The sequence below is a fragment of the Macaca mulatta genome, chromosome 6 (assembly GCF_049350105.2).
Source record: "Macaca mulatta isolate MMU2019108-1 chromosome 6, T2T-MMU8v2.0, whole genome shotgun sequence".
Lineage (NCBI taxonomy): Eukaryota > Metazoa > Chordata > Mammalia > Primates > Cercopithecidae > Macaca > Macaca mulatta.
This window is the reverse complement of record NC_133411.1, coordinates 149,178,998-149,191,014: the sequence shown is the minus strand read 5'-3', so window position 1 is coordinate 149,191,014 and position 12,017 is coordinate 149,178,998.

Genomic DNA, 12,017 nt, shown 5'->3' with positions numbered 1-12,017 from the left:
ATTTAAAAACAGGCCAAACTATGGTGAGAAAAATCAGGAAAAAGACTCCCATTGTGGCCGGGTGTGGTGGCTCAAGCCTGTAATCCCAGCACTTTGGGAGGCCAAGGCGGGCGGATCACGAGGTCAGGAGATCGAGGGCATCCTGGCTAACACGGTGAAACCCTGTCTCTACTAAAAAATACAAAAACTAGCCTGGCGAGGTGGCGGGCGCCTGTAGTCCCAGCTACTCGGGAGGCTGAGGCAGGAGAATGGCGTAAACCCGGGAGGCGGGGCTTGCAGTGAGCTGAGATCTGGCCACTGCACTTCAGCCTGGGTGACAGAGCGAGACTCCGTCTCAAAAAAAAAAAAAAAAAAAAAGACTCCCATTGTGATCAGTGATGACTGATGACTGGAAGAGAGGGACTTCTGGTGTTCTGATAAGTTGTGCCATGGTTGGGATGTGGGCTACGTGAGTGTATTCACTTTGAGAAATTCACCAAATACGAATTTTTAGGGCCAGGTGTGGTGGGTCACATCTGTGATCTCAGCTCTTTGGAAGGCAGAGGCAGTAGGATCGCTTGAGCCCAGGAGTTCAAGGCCAGCCTGGGCAACATGGTGAAACCCTGTCTCTACAAAAAATAAAAAAATTAGCCAGGCCGGGCGCAGTGGCTCACGCCTGTAATCCCAGCACTTTGGGAGTCCGAGGGAGGCTAAGGCAGGAGAATCACTTGAATCCGGGAGACAGAAGTTTATAGTGATCCGAGATTGCACCATTGCACGCCAGCCTAGGCAACAGAGTAAGATTCCATCTCAAAAAAAAAAAAAAAAAAATTAGCCGGGCATGATGGTGTGTGCTTGTAATGCCAGCTACTTGGGAGGCTGAGGCAGGAGGATCACTTGAGCCTAGGAGGTTGAGGCTGCAGTGAGTTGTGATTGTACTACTGCACTCCAGTCTGGGTGACAGAGTGAGGCCCTGTCTCAAAAAAAAAAGATTTAAAAAACTTGAATAGGAACTCTTTTGCTATTTGCATTGCATAAAGTTCTGTGAAGTACCAATGTATTATCTGTGGTAATCAGAGAGAATAATAAAGATATCAGAAATAACTGGAGTAGTGAGTTACTTTGAACTCTCCTGAGGCTCCCTTTCCTGCTTCCAAGCTTTCAGTCTCAAGCTCTTGTCCTGAGATAGGCTTTTCTAAGCACACTTTGTTTCTCCAGCTAATGTTTCCTGCAGGCTCAGGGCTTCCTGCCTTTCAACTGCTCTCTCCTCTGCCCCTGTTTCTCATGGGAGTTCCCTTCAGCAGAGGTCCTCTGGAGCTCCTCTGGGCATCTTCTTGGTTGATACAGTGGCCCTAAGAGCCTCTGAACCTGCAGCCATTTCTCAAGACGGGCTGTCAGAAGAAATCTGGCCCTCCCTGAGCACTAAAAAGCATCTACCTCTTCTCTCTGGGCTCCGCTTTCAGCCTCCTTTGAGAAACTTTCTTTTATAGTGTTCATAATAATCACTATTAGCTTAATAAACATTTAACATTTCATGGAATGCTCACTATGTATCAGACACTGGGCTGCACACTTTACAGGCACTATCTTATTTACATCTCAACACAACTTACTGTACTCAAGTTATAGATGAGGAAAATTGAGAAGCAATTGAGAAATGTTAAATGCACGCCTAAGGAAAGTGGTAAAAGTAGGATGTAGACTTGAGAAGCCTAATTCCCAAGCCTGCACTGTAACGACTAAGTTACACTCCTAAATGAGTTCTCTGTGCCAGAGTTGTTTTCTCTTTTCCCATATCCAGAAATAGTATGAGGGAGAAATAATATTAACAGGAACTTAATGGCTGGACACAGTGGCTCACACCTGGATTCCTAGCACTTTGGGAGGCTGAGGCAGAATAATCACTTGAGGCCAGAAGTTTGAGGCCAACCTGGCAACATAGTGAGACCCTCATCTCTACCAAAAAAATGTAAACATTAGCCTGATATGGTGGCATGTACCTGCAGTCCTAGCTACTTAGGAGGCTGAGGTGGGAGGATCCTTTGAGCGCAGGAGTTTGAGGTTGCAGTGAGCTATAATCACACCACTGCACTCCAGCCTAGGCAACAAAGCAAGACCCTATCTCTTTAAAAAAAAAAAAGAAAGAAAGAAAGAAAGAAAGAAAGAAAAAAGATCTTAGAGAGCAAGTCCTTAGAGCTCAAGGGTTTCTGGGGCCAGACACGGTGGGTCATGCCTATAATCCCAGCACTTTGGGAGGCTGAGGTGGGCAGATCATTTGAGGTCAGGAGTTTGAGACCAGGTTGGCCAACATGGTAAAACCCCGACTCTACTAAAAATACAAAAATTAGCCGTGTATGGTGCTGCACTCCTGTAATCCCAGGTACCAGAGAGGCTGAGGCAGGAGAATCACTTGAATTCGGGAGGCAGAGATTGCAGAGAGCCAAGATCACACCACTGCAATCCAGCCTGGGTGACACAGCGAGACTCCATCTCAAAAAAAAAAAAAGTGTCTTCTGTTGCCCCCAGTTAACAGATTCCTGAAAGGTGACCCAAGGGGCCTTGTCACGGGGAAGTGGAAGAAAACAGGAATGCAGGCTGACCTAAACGTGTGGCTGAATCCAGTTCCCTCTGTTATTAGGGAAGTGCCCTTACACATGACACCTAACCTCTCTGAACCTGTCTTCCTGTCTATAAAATCGAGACACTAAAATTATTTATGTTAAAGAGTTGCAAAAATTATATGTCCAGGCTGGGCGCGGTGGCTCAAGCCTGTAATCCCAGCACTTTGGGAGGCCGAGACGGGTGGATCACAAGGTCAGGAGATCGAGACCATCCTGGCTAACACGGTGAAACCCCGTCTCTACTAAAAAATACAAAAACCTAGCCGGGCGAGGTGGCGGGCGTCTGTAGTCCCAGCTACTCGGGAGGCTGAGGCAGGAGAATGGCGTGAACCCGGGAGGCGGAGCTTGCAGTGAGCTGAGATCTGGCCACTGCACTCCAGTCTGGGCAACAAAGTGAGACTCTGTCTCAAAAAAAAAAAAAAAAAAACTATATGTCTGTCTGGGCACAGTAGCTCATGCCTGAAATCCCAGCACTTTGGAAGGCCAAGGCAGGTGGATGGCTTGAGCTCAGGAGTTTGAGACCAGCTTGGGCAACATGGAGAAACCCCATCTCTACAAAAAACACAAACGCTAGACAGGCTTGGTGGCAAGCACTTGTAAGTCCCAACTACTTGGGAGGCTGAGGTGGAAGGATGGCTTGAGCCTGGGAGGTCAAGGCTGCAGGGAACTGTGATCGTGACTCTGCACTCCAGCCTGGACAAGGGAGTGAAATCCTGTCTCAGACAAATAAAAATTATATGTGTGAGTAAAGTGCCTAGCTCAGGGCCAGGCATGAGCTAGATACTCAGTTAATGTTGGCTATCTTAAACGACCTGTCCAAGGAGCTAATTATTTACTGTAGTCTCACATCTAGGATTGAAACCCTGGCTTCTGATTCCAAGTCCACAAATCTTTCCTTAGAAGCAAACAATCCTTTTCAATCACTGTTTCATATTTTAATGTCAACTTCAGTTTCAAAGAAGCCCTAAAGGGTCTTAATAAGTATCTGTGGATTTGAGAAGCCATGGAACAGCAACTCTGTCCAAAAATATCACTTCAACTCGGCTGCCCTGAAATTCTTCCCTTTGTCAACAGTGCCTGAAATTCAAGCTTCCTGTTTGAGAATGCTAATCCTCCTGGGAATAGCTATGCATTAAGAGGCTGGCATTCTTTGATGGTGTAATTCATTTCAGCTTCATTCATTCTGCAAACGTTTTGGAGGTCTCCCTATCACCTTCCAAATGGGATCCATGCTCTGAAGGAGAGGGCATTTTGGCAGAGAAAAGAAAGAGAAGTGATTTGGGAGCAAGGACATTAATTTATTCACCCAAAAAATTCACTGGGTACTTATAATGTGCCAAGAACTATTCTTGTTTTGTTTTGTTTTGTTTTTCTGAGACAGGATCTCACTCTGTCACCCTGGCTGCAGTGCAGTGCAGTGGTGTGATCACAACTCATTGTGGCCTCAACCTCCTGGACTCAAGCAATCCTCCTGAATAGCTGGGATTACAGGCACACACCATTACACCTGACTAATTTTTGTATTTTTTTGTAGAGACAGGGTCTCACTATGTTGCCCAGACTGGTCCCGAACTCCTGGGCTCAAGCAATCTTCCCACCTCAGCCTCTCAAAGTGCTGGAATTATAGGCATGAGCCACTGCGCCTGGTCCCAAGTACTATTCTTGTCACTGGAGAAGAACCATGGACAACACTTGGCATGGACCAATAATACAAGCATAGATAAAGAAACAGGACAGTTTCAGAAATAAGTAACATGCACATACACACACACCAGTGGTGTGTTCAAGAGTAGGTGCGGACAGAATTCATTTACAGAGGTGCCTCAAGGAAGCTTTCTCTGAGGAGGTACTATCTGAACTGAGACAGGACGGGATCATGCAGGTGAAGGCCCTGAGACAAAAATAAGCACAGCATGTATGAGGGACAGAAGGGAGCCCCTGCAGCTGCAGCACAGTCATCAGAGGTTGAAGATGCAAGGCAAGGACCACATGGGGCTTTGTAGGCCATGACAAACAATTTGGAAGCCCATGCAGTGTTTTGAGTAGGAGAGTGATGTAATTTAATTTGTGTTTCAGAAATATGACTCTTCTATGCAGAGAATAGGTTCTAAGGGGCAAAAGTAAAAGAAGCAAGACCAGCAGCTGGGCATGATGGCATGCCTGTAATCTCAGCAATTTGGGAGGCTGAGGCCAGAGGATTGCTTGAGCCCAGGAGTTTCAGACCAGCTTGGGCCCCATAGCAAGACCTCATTTCTAAAAACTAAATAAATAGCAAGACCAGTTAGGAGAACTTTGTAGTCATCTAGGCAAGAGGTGATGGTGGCCAGAATTAGGGTGGTAGCAGAGGGTAGGAAATGGTCAGATTCAGGATATGTTTTGGAGGAGTCACCCGTAAGACAGGCTGATGGGTCAAATGTACGTGTTGTGGGGAAGAAGGTAACCGAGGATGATTTCTTAGATTCTAGCCTGAGAAACTGGGTATACGATGGCGCTATTAAAATGGGAAGGAATGGGGGAAGAAGCAAGTTCACAGGGGCCATGAAAGTCAAGAATTATTTAAGTCCATATGGGGTGGAGGGGACTACTGAGAAGGCAGTGAGAGAAAGGGGGATAAAAGAGGAGAAAAAAGAGGTAGAAGAGGCTGAGCACAGTGGCCAATGCCTGTAATCCCAGCACTTGGCAAGGTCAAGGCAGGAGGGGAGACCTCATCTCTTCATCTCTACAAATAATTTTTAAAAAGAAAAAAATTTAGCCAGGTGTGGTGGCACATGCCTGTGGTCCCAGCTATGTGGGAGGCTGAGATGGGAAGATTGCTTGAGCTCAGGAGTTCAAAGCTGTAGTGAGCTGTGATTGTGCCATTGCATTCCAGCCTGGGTGACAGAGCGACACCCTGTTTCAGGAAAAAAAAAAAAAAAAAAAATGGCAGAAGAGGTAAATAAAAAGAACCTGAACACAGGAATAAATAAGGGCATCAGGAAGGTGGGTAGTATTATTTTCCCAGTTTAATGGACAAGGGCCCTGAGGCTCAGGGACGTGAAGTAACTTGCACAAGGATACTATTCTATTAGCTACTGCAATTTTGCTTGATGCCAACCTTGTGCAGGAGGGCCCAGGCTTCTCATTGCCCATGAACTCCTATCCTGGCCACCATTATCCAGAGAGGCGAGAACAAAGTTCTGTGTTTTCCTCCTTGCTGTGGTGTGGAGCCCAGGCCAGACTGTTGCTCCATGGAGACTAACCCCAGAAAAAGTAAAGGGGCTAACGTCATCCAAGAGCAGGAGGAAGTGAGGGTTGCCCCTTCCCATGATTGGTTTCCAGAGTGTCAGGCCATCACCAAATTAATATAATTTGGAAGTTGTTGTGGTCTGATTTTTCTTTTTGAACTTTTTAAACTGCACATTTTTTCTTGATTGCCCCCTTGATTGATGGAGAAGAGAACAGGGACCTCTTAGCTCACTGCCACCCACACAGCTGTGAAAGAAGCCAGTTGCCCTCTTGCTCTTCAGAGAATATCCCTTCCTCCCTCCCTCTCTCTCTCCCTTCTTCCCACCCAGCATCTTGGCTATTACTAACCAACAGGGCATGTATGGAAAAGGGCTCCTTTCAGGGCTGGAGTGCTATAGTTGGTGGATCACAGCCTGTGTGGGAGGCTTCCCCAAAGACGTATGATGTGGGTGTAGGAACCAGACAGACGGGAGGAATTAAGTCACCCTTTTCCCCAACCCTAATTTTTTTGCCCAACCTAGAAGTCACTGGGTTGGTTTCCTTATAATAAGGCAGTAGATTATTTCTACTGTCCCCTAGCTTTTGATAGTGGGCAGTCTTCAATGGGAGTGTGAAAGGAGGGAGAAGCTAGCTCATTCTTTCTTCATGCCACTAGAGTCTGGGTTAAGGACAGCTGTGTAAACCATGTACTCACCCAGGGTTCTCTAGGAAAGCCTGACTTCTTTCTATTTTGTTGGTGGTACTTGGTCAGTTGGGCGTCCCTGGGAGGCACTGTGCTTGGTAAGGGGGGCCTGATCGGGTCCATTTGAGAGTGAGTGTTCTCTCCTGCCCATGGATGTAAATCCAACCCCTGGAACTCCAGGCCTGAGAAGTGTGACCCAATTTCAACCCCTTTTCCAGGCGTGTGTTTGGACACCTTCTGGAGAAAGTCTGCTGCCCACCCCAGTGCCAGCTGTGTTAGTCTCTCCTCCCCCGTGCTCTCACGCCTCTGAGCCTTGGGCAATGCAAGGAAAATGAGTCCTCTTCCCACAGCAGCTTTGCTGCTCCTCTCCCATGGCTTTCATCACACCGTGTATTGTCATTGTTTACTCATGTGTTTCTCCTACTGTGAACTCTTGGAGGCTGTGGAGTGTGTCCTTTTGCACACTGTTTCCCTGCACCCAGTCCAGTCTGCAGCACACCAGAGGCTCTCCCTAATGTTTGATGCATGCATGGATGGATGGACAATTGAATAAATGAATGTGTGCATGAATAAATGGATGAATGAAATAGAGTAGAGATGAAAGTTTCAGGCTCTAGATCAGACAAGTCTGGGTTTGAATCCTCGTCATGCCATTTTCTGGTTATATAATAATCTCAGATAAGTTATTTAACCTCTCAAAGCCTCAATTTTTTTATTAGGGTTTTTTGTGGAGATTACAGTGCATGTAAAGCATTTATCACAGTGCCTGGCAGCATGGAGTAAGTACTCAATACACGAAAGCTTTTATAATTCTTAACAAGATCTGCCAGTTTTTACCTTCATGGGTCTTGTTTGCACCTCCTTTTCTAGATTTTTAGCACAGTGGGTCCTTGCCAGACTCGAAGGTTGGCCTGCAGGGCTGCCCAAGTGGGTACACGTTGGGGTCAGTCAATGTAAGTGGAAACAGCACTGGGTTTTGCTGAGAAGGGGAAACTGTGACAGGGGCCTGTCTAAAACCAGGCAAACAGGTCAACTGCCGCCCCCATTGTCTCAGGCCTTCTCTGCTGGCAGTGTGCTCAAGAAAACAGGAACAGTGTGGCATTTAAGGTGCCCGGATGACAGCCACATCAAATATGTGACCTTTTCCTAGGAAGCCTGGTTTCCATGGTGAGCTCGTTCTCAAGCCATGCTCTGTGGCTCTCAGCCCCCTCTGGAATGTGACGGCAGTGGCCCCAGCAGCTGGGTGGGGATATCTGCCTAGAGGCTGTCCCCCCAACATCGCCAGGGTGGAGGAGGAGCTGAGATAGCCCCCTGGGCTGTCTGATGCCCACACCAGCCTCCCAACCTGGAAGGATTTGCACTAAGGCCCTGACACTGCCTCCCTCTGTTCCCCTTCTCCCACACATGGCTCAAGGCCAACTGGCTGCCAGCCTGAGCAGAAAGAAGGGGTCTCTTTCTGTGAACCCCCATCTTAGACAGAGGCCCTGACCCCCTCCACCTCATCTTGGCAGCCTGAGCTTGGAGAGAGTGTCTGCCTCCCTGGCTTTGGCAGAGCGTGTGCTCAGCCCAGCCCCTGCAGCTGCCAGAACAGGAGCTGAATGCCCAGTGTGTCTGCCAGAGCTTGCTAACTTCTTTCTTCTTCCTCTGAGCTATGCAAACAGAGGCTGCTGAGGAATGTGGCTGCTAACCTCCCCACCACCCGCCTCCCTCCTCCTGGGGCTTGTGTTCCCCCAGCCCCCTAGACTGGAGTCACATCAGAAAAATGTAGAGGAAGAAAGAAATCCCCCAATGTGTCATGACATTACATTTCCGCCTGGTCCTCAGAAACAAGAAAAGTTGGAAGCGGAGGGAGAAGGGGGGTGGTGTGGTCATAGCCAGAGCCCTGTGACTGCTTCACCTCCTGCCTCCCTGGGGCAGATCACCTGATCCCTTGGGGATCTGTCTCCTCATTAATAAATGGGTGCAGGTTGAGCCCAGTGGCTCACACCTGTAATCCCAGCACTTTGGGAGGCCGAGGTGGGCAGATCACGAGGTCAGGAGTTCAAGACCAGCCTGGCCAACACGTTGAAATCCCATCTCTACTAAAGATACATAAAAAATTAGTCGGGAGTGGTGGCACGCACCTGTAATTCCAGCTACTCAGGAGGCTAAGGCAGGAGAATGGCTTGAACTCGGGGGGCGGAGGGTTCAGTGAGCCGATATCATGCCATTGCACTCCAGCCAGGACAACAGGGAGAGACTCCATCTCAAAAAAAAAAAAAAAAAAAAAAAAAAAAAAAAAAAAAAAAAAAAAAAATGAGGGCAATTGCTTTGACTCAGATGGCAGACAAACTCAAACTCAAAATTACTTGTTTGCTATCATTGAATAGCACCGATATCACTAAATTGGTAATTATTGAGTGAGTGTACTGCTCACACATACTCATTTAACAGACATACAGGGATTCCTACTTTTTTCTAGAGGCTAAGAACACAAGGGTGAACAGGACCGAGGCCCTGCCCTCCGGGAACTTGTACTTGAACAGGAAAGACAGACAATTAAGTCACAACAATCAAATGTCAAGAGAGTTGTGTTGGGCAATAGAAGGTGCCAAGTTGGCTGACCTGGTCCAAGGGTCAGGGAGGTCACTTCTCTGAGGAAGTGAAAATTAAGCTGAGGCCTGAAGGATGAGCAGTTGTGATGCAAGTGAAGAACGGGGGTTGAAGTATTCTAGGCCAGGGGAACAGCCAGAGTGCAGAGGAAGGATGATGTGAATGAGGAACCTAATTGGTGTGACAGGAATGTACACAGCTGGCTTGGGGTCAGCGGAAGAGGCTGCAGAGACAGGCCAGGCCAGATCATGCAAGGTCTTTAAGACTGTGCCAAGGAGCTTGAACTTTATCCTCAGGGTGGTAGGGAGCCAGCCCTGAGTGTTAAAATGAGTGTGGGTAGGGGTGGTATGCTTGGGTCTGCTTTGGGGTGGATGACTCAGGCTGGAGAATGGACTTGAGGGGCAGCTATAATCAAGCAGGGAGATGGGTTAGCTGGAGACTGTTGTGGTATTTAGGCACTGATGGTAGCAGCAGTGGAGAAGAGAAGATATGACTTCAAGATCTATGGAGGAGAAATGTGGAGGCTGAGAGAAAGGGAAAAGGGTCCAAGGTGGCTCTGAGTTTTAGGCTTGCATGCCTGGGTGGAAAGTGGTGCCATCTTACTGAGATGGGCCACACTGGAGAAGGAGAAGCTGGTGCGGGTGAAAGTAGCAAGCCCAGTTTTGGCCACACTAAGTCTGAAGGCATGACTCAGAGTGAGTCCCTGAATTAATTAATTTATTTATTTTGAGACAGAGTCTTGCCGTGTCGCCCAGGCTGGAGTGCAGTGGCACGATCTCGGCTTACTGTAACCTCTGCATCCCAGGTTCCAGCAATTCTCCTGCCTCAGCCTCCCAAGTAGCTGGGATTACAGGTACACACCACCATGCCTGGCTAATTTTTGCATTTTTTAGGCTGGTCTCAAACTTCTGACCTCAGGTGATCTGTCCACCTTGACTTCCCAAAGTGTTAGGATTACAGGTATGAGCCACTGCCCCTGGCCAAGAGACCCTGTCTTAAAAAAAAAAAAAAAATGATGCTTGCTGCTTTAACAGAAAAACTCCCAGCATTGATGGCCTAGCACAGTAGTTTATTTCTCACTCAGGAAAATCCCAAACTGGTGTTCCTAATAAGTGAGAGACTCTTCTCCAAGTGGGTTCAGGAACAAGGTCCTTCCATCTTTTGTCTCTGCCTTTTTTTTTTTTTTTTTTTTTTTTGAGATAGGGTCTAGCTCTGTTGCCCAAACTGGACTGCAGAGGTATGATCATAGCTCACTGAAACCTCTGCCTCCTGGGTTCAAGTGATTCTCGTGCCTCAGCCTCCTGAGTAGCTGGGATCACAGGTGTGTGCCACCATACTTGGCTAATTTTTATATTTTTAGTAGAGGTGGGGTTTCGCCATGTTGGCCAGGCTGCTCTCGAACTCCTGGCCTCCAGTGATCTGTCCACCTTGGCCTCCCAATGTGCTGGGATTACAAGCGTGAGCCACTGCACCCAACGTCCACCATCTATATTACACACTTCCAGGGTCATTGTGATGGGGAAAGGGCATGGAGGACCACACATGGGAAAGTCTATCACTTCCATCCATATTCCACCAATAAAATCTCATCATGGGATAACATCTAACTATAAGAGAAGTGGGGAAGTGTAGCCTAGCTGGGCACCCATGAGAAAGAGGAAATATGTTTTGCAACCAACTGCCCAGTCTCTAACACTGGAAGGCACAGGAGTGGATGAGATCATTTGATTAGTCTAGGGCTTGCACCCATTCATTTGTCCCTATTTGTAGGTGCTTACACAGATATAGGATAGACAGAAGTGAAGGTAAGCCACTTCCTCCCCTTCCTTATTGAAGACCAAAAGGACAGGATAGGCCTCAATCTATTTTAGTCCCTCCTGCAAGTTGAGCAAACCGCTAGGGTGAAATGATTCCACGGTAGTTAGTTTGTTGGCTCTGACACTGGCCACTCCTGCCTCTTCCTTCAGATTGGCTGCCATTCACCCTCACTTTCCTTTCCTTCTCCTCAACAAGCATTTGTTGAGTATCTGCTATGTGTTGGGGCCCACTCTGGAAATGCAGCAGTGAATGAACCAGAGGTTCCTGTATTAGTTTATTTGTGTATTGTCTCCTTTCCCACTAGAGTGTAAGTTTCATAGGTAGAATCTGTGTCTTATCTTGTCTACCACTGTACTCCTAGCACCCAGAATAATGCCTAGCACATAGTAGGAGCTCTGGAAAGAATTGTCAGATAAATGAATGGTTGAATGGAGGCCCTTTGGAAGTTCACATCTGTAATGAGTGAAAGGGGAAGAACATAAGTGACCTAGGTTCACCTGTGGCATAGTGACCTAATCTGGCTCAGGAAGTCAAGGGACGTCTTCCTCGGGAAGAGATTTTTAGATTTTTATGTATTTATTTTTTTGTAGGGACAGAGTCTTGCTATGTTGTTCAGGCTGGTCTTGAACTGTTGGCCTCAAGCAGTCTTCCCGCCTGGGCCTCCCAAAGCATCAGAATTACAGGCATGAGCCACTGCACTCATCCTGGGAAGAGATATTTAAGCCTAGAGTTATGGATGAGTAGGTGACAGGCAGATGGAAGAGCATATGCAAAGGCCTGGCATCAAAAAAGTGCGTGGAGTAACAAAGAAAGTTCAGTGTGGCTGGGGCCTAGAGGGAGTGGAGGGAGCACTGCAAGATGAAACAGATGGGCAGGCAGGGACAGATGCATATGGCCTGTGTAGAAGCCTCTATTTGTCCTGAGGGTGTGTCACTCAGCAGCTTCTTTGATATGTAGCCATTGTATTTCAGGTCATTGTTCAAACAGGGCAATTTTTGACTTTTTTATTGATTCTCACCTTATTGTCTCAATAATGTTTGAACTGGGGTCAGAATTAAAAGCTATCTGCCTGGCCGGGTGTGGTGGCTCATGCCTATAAT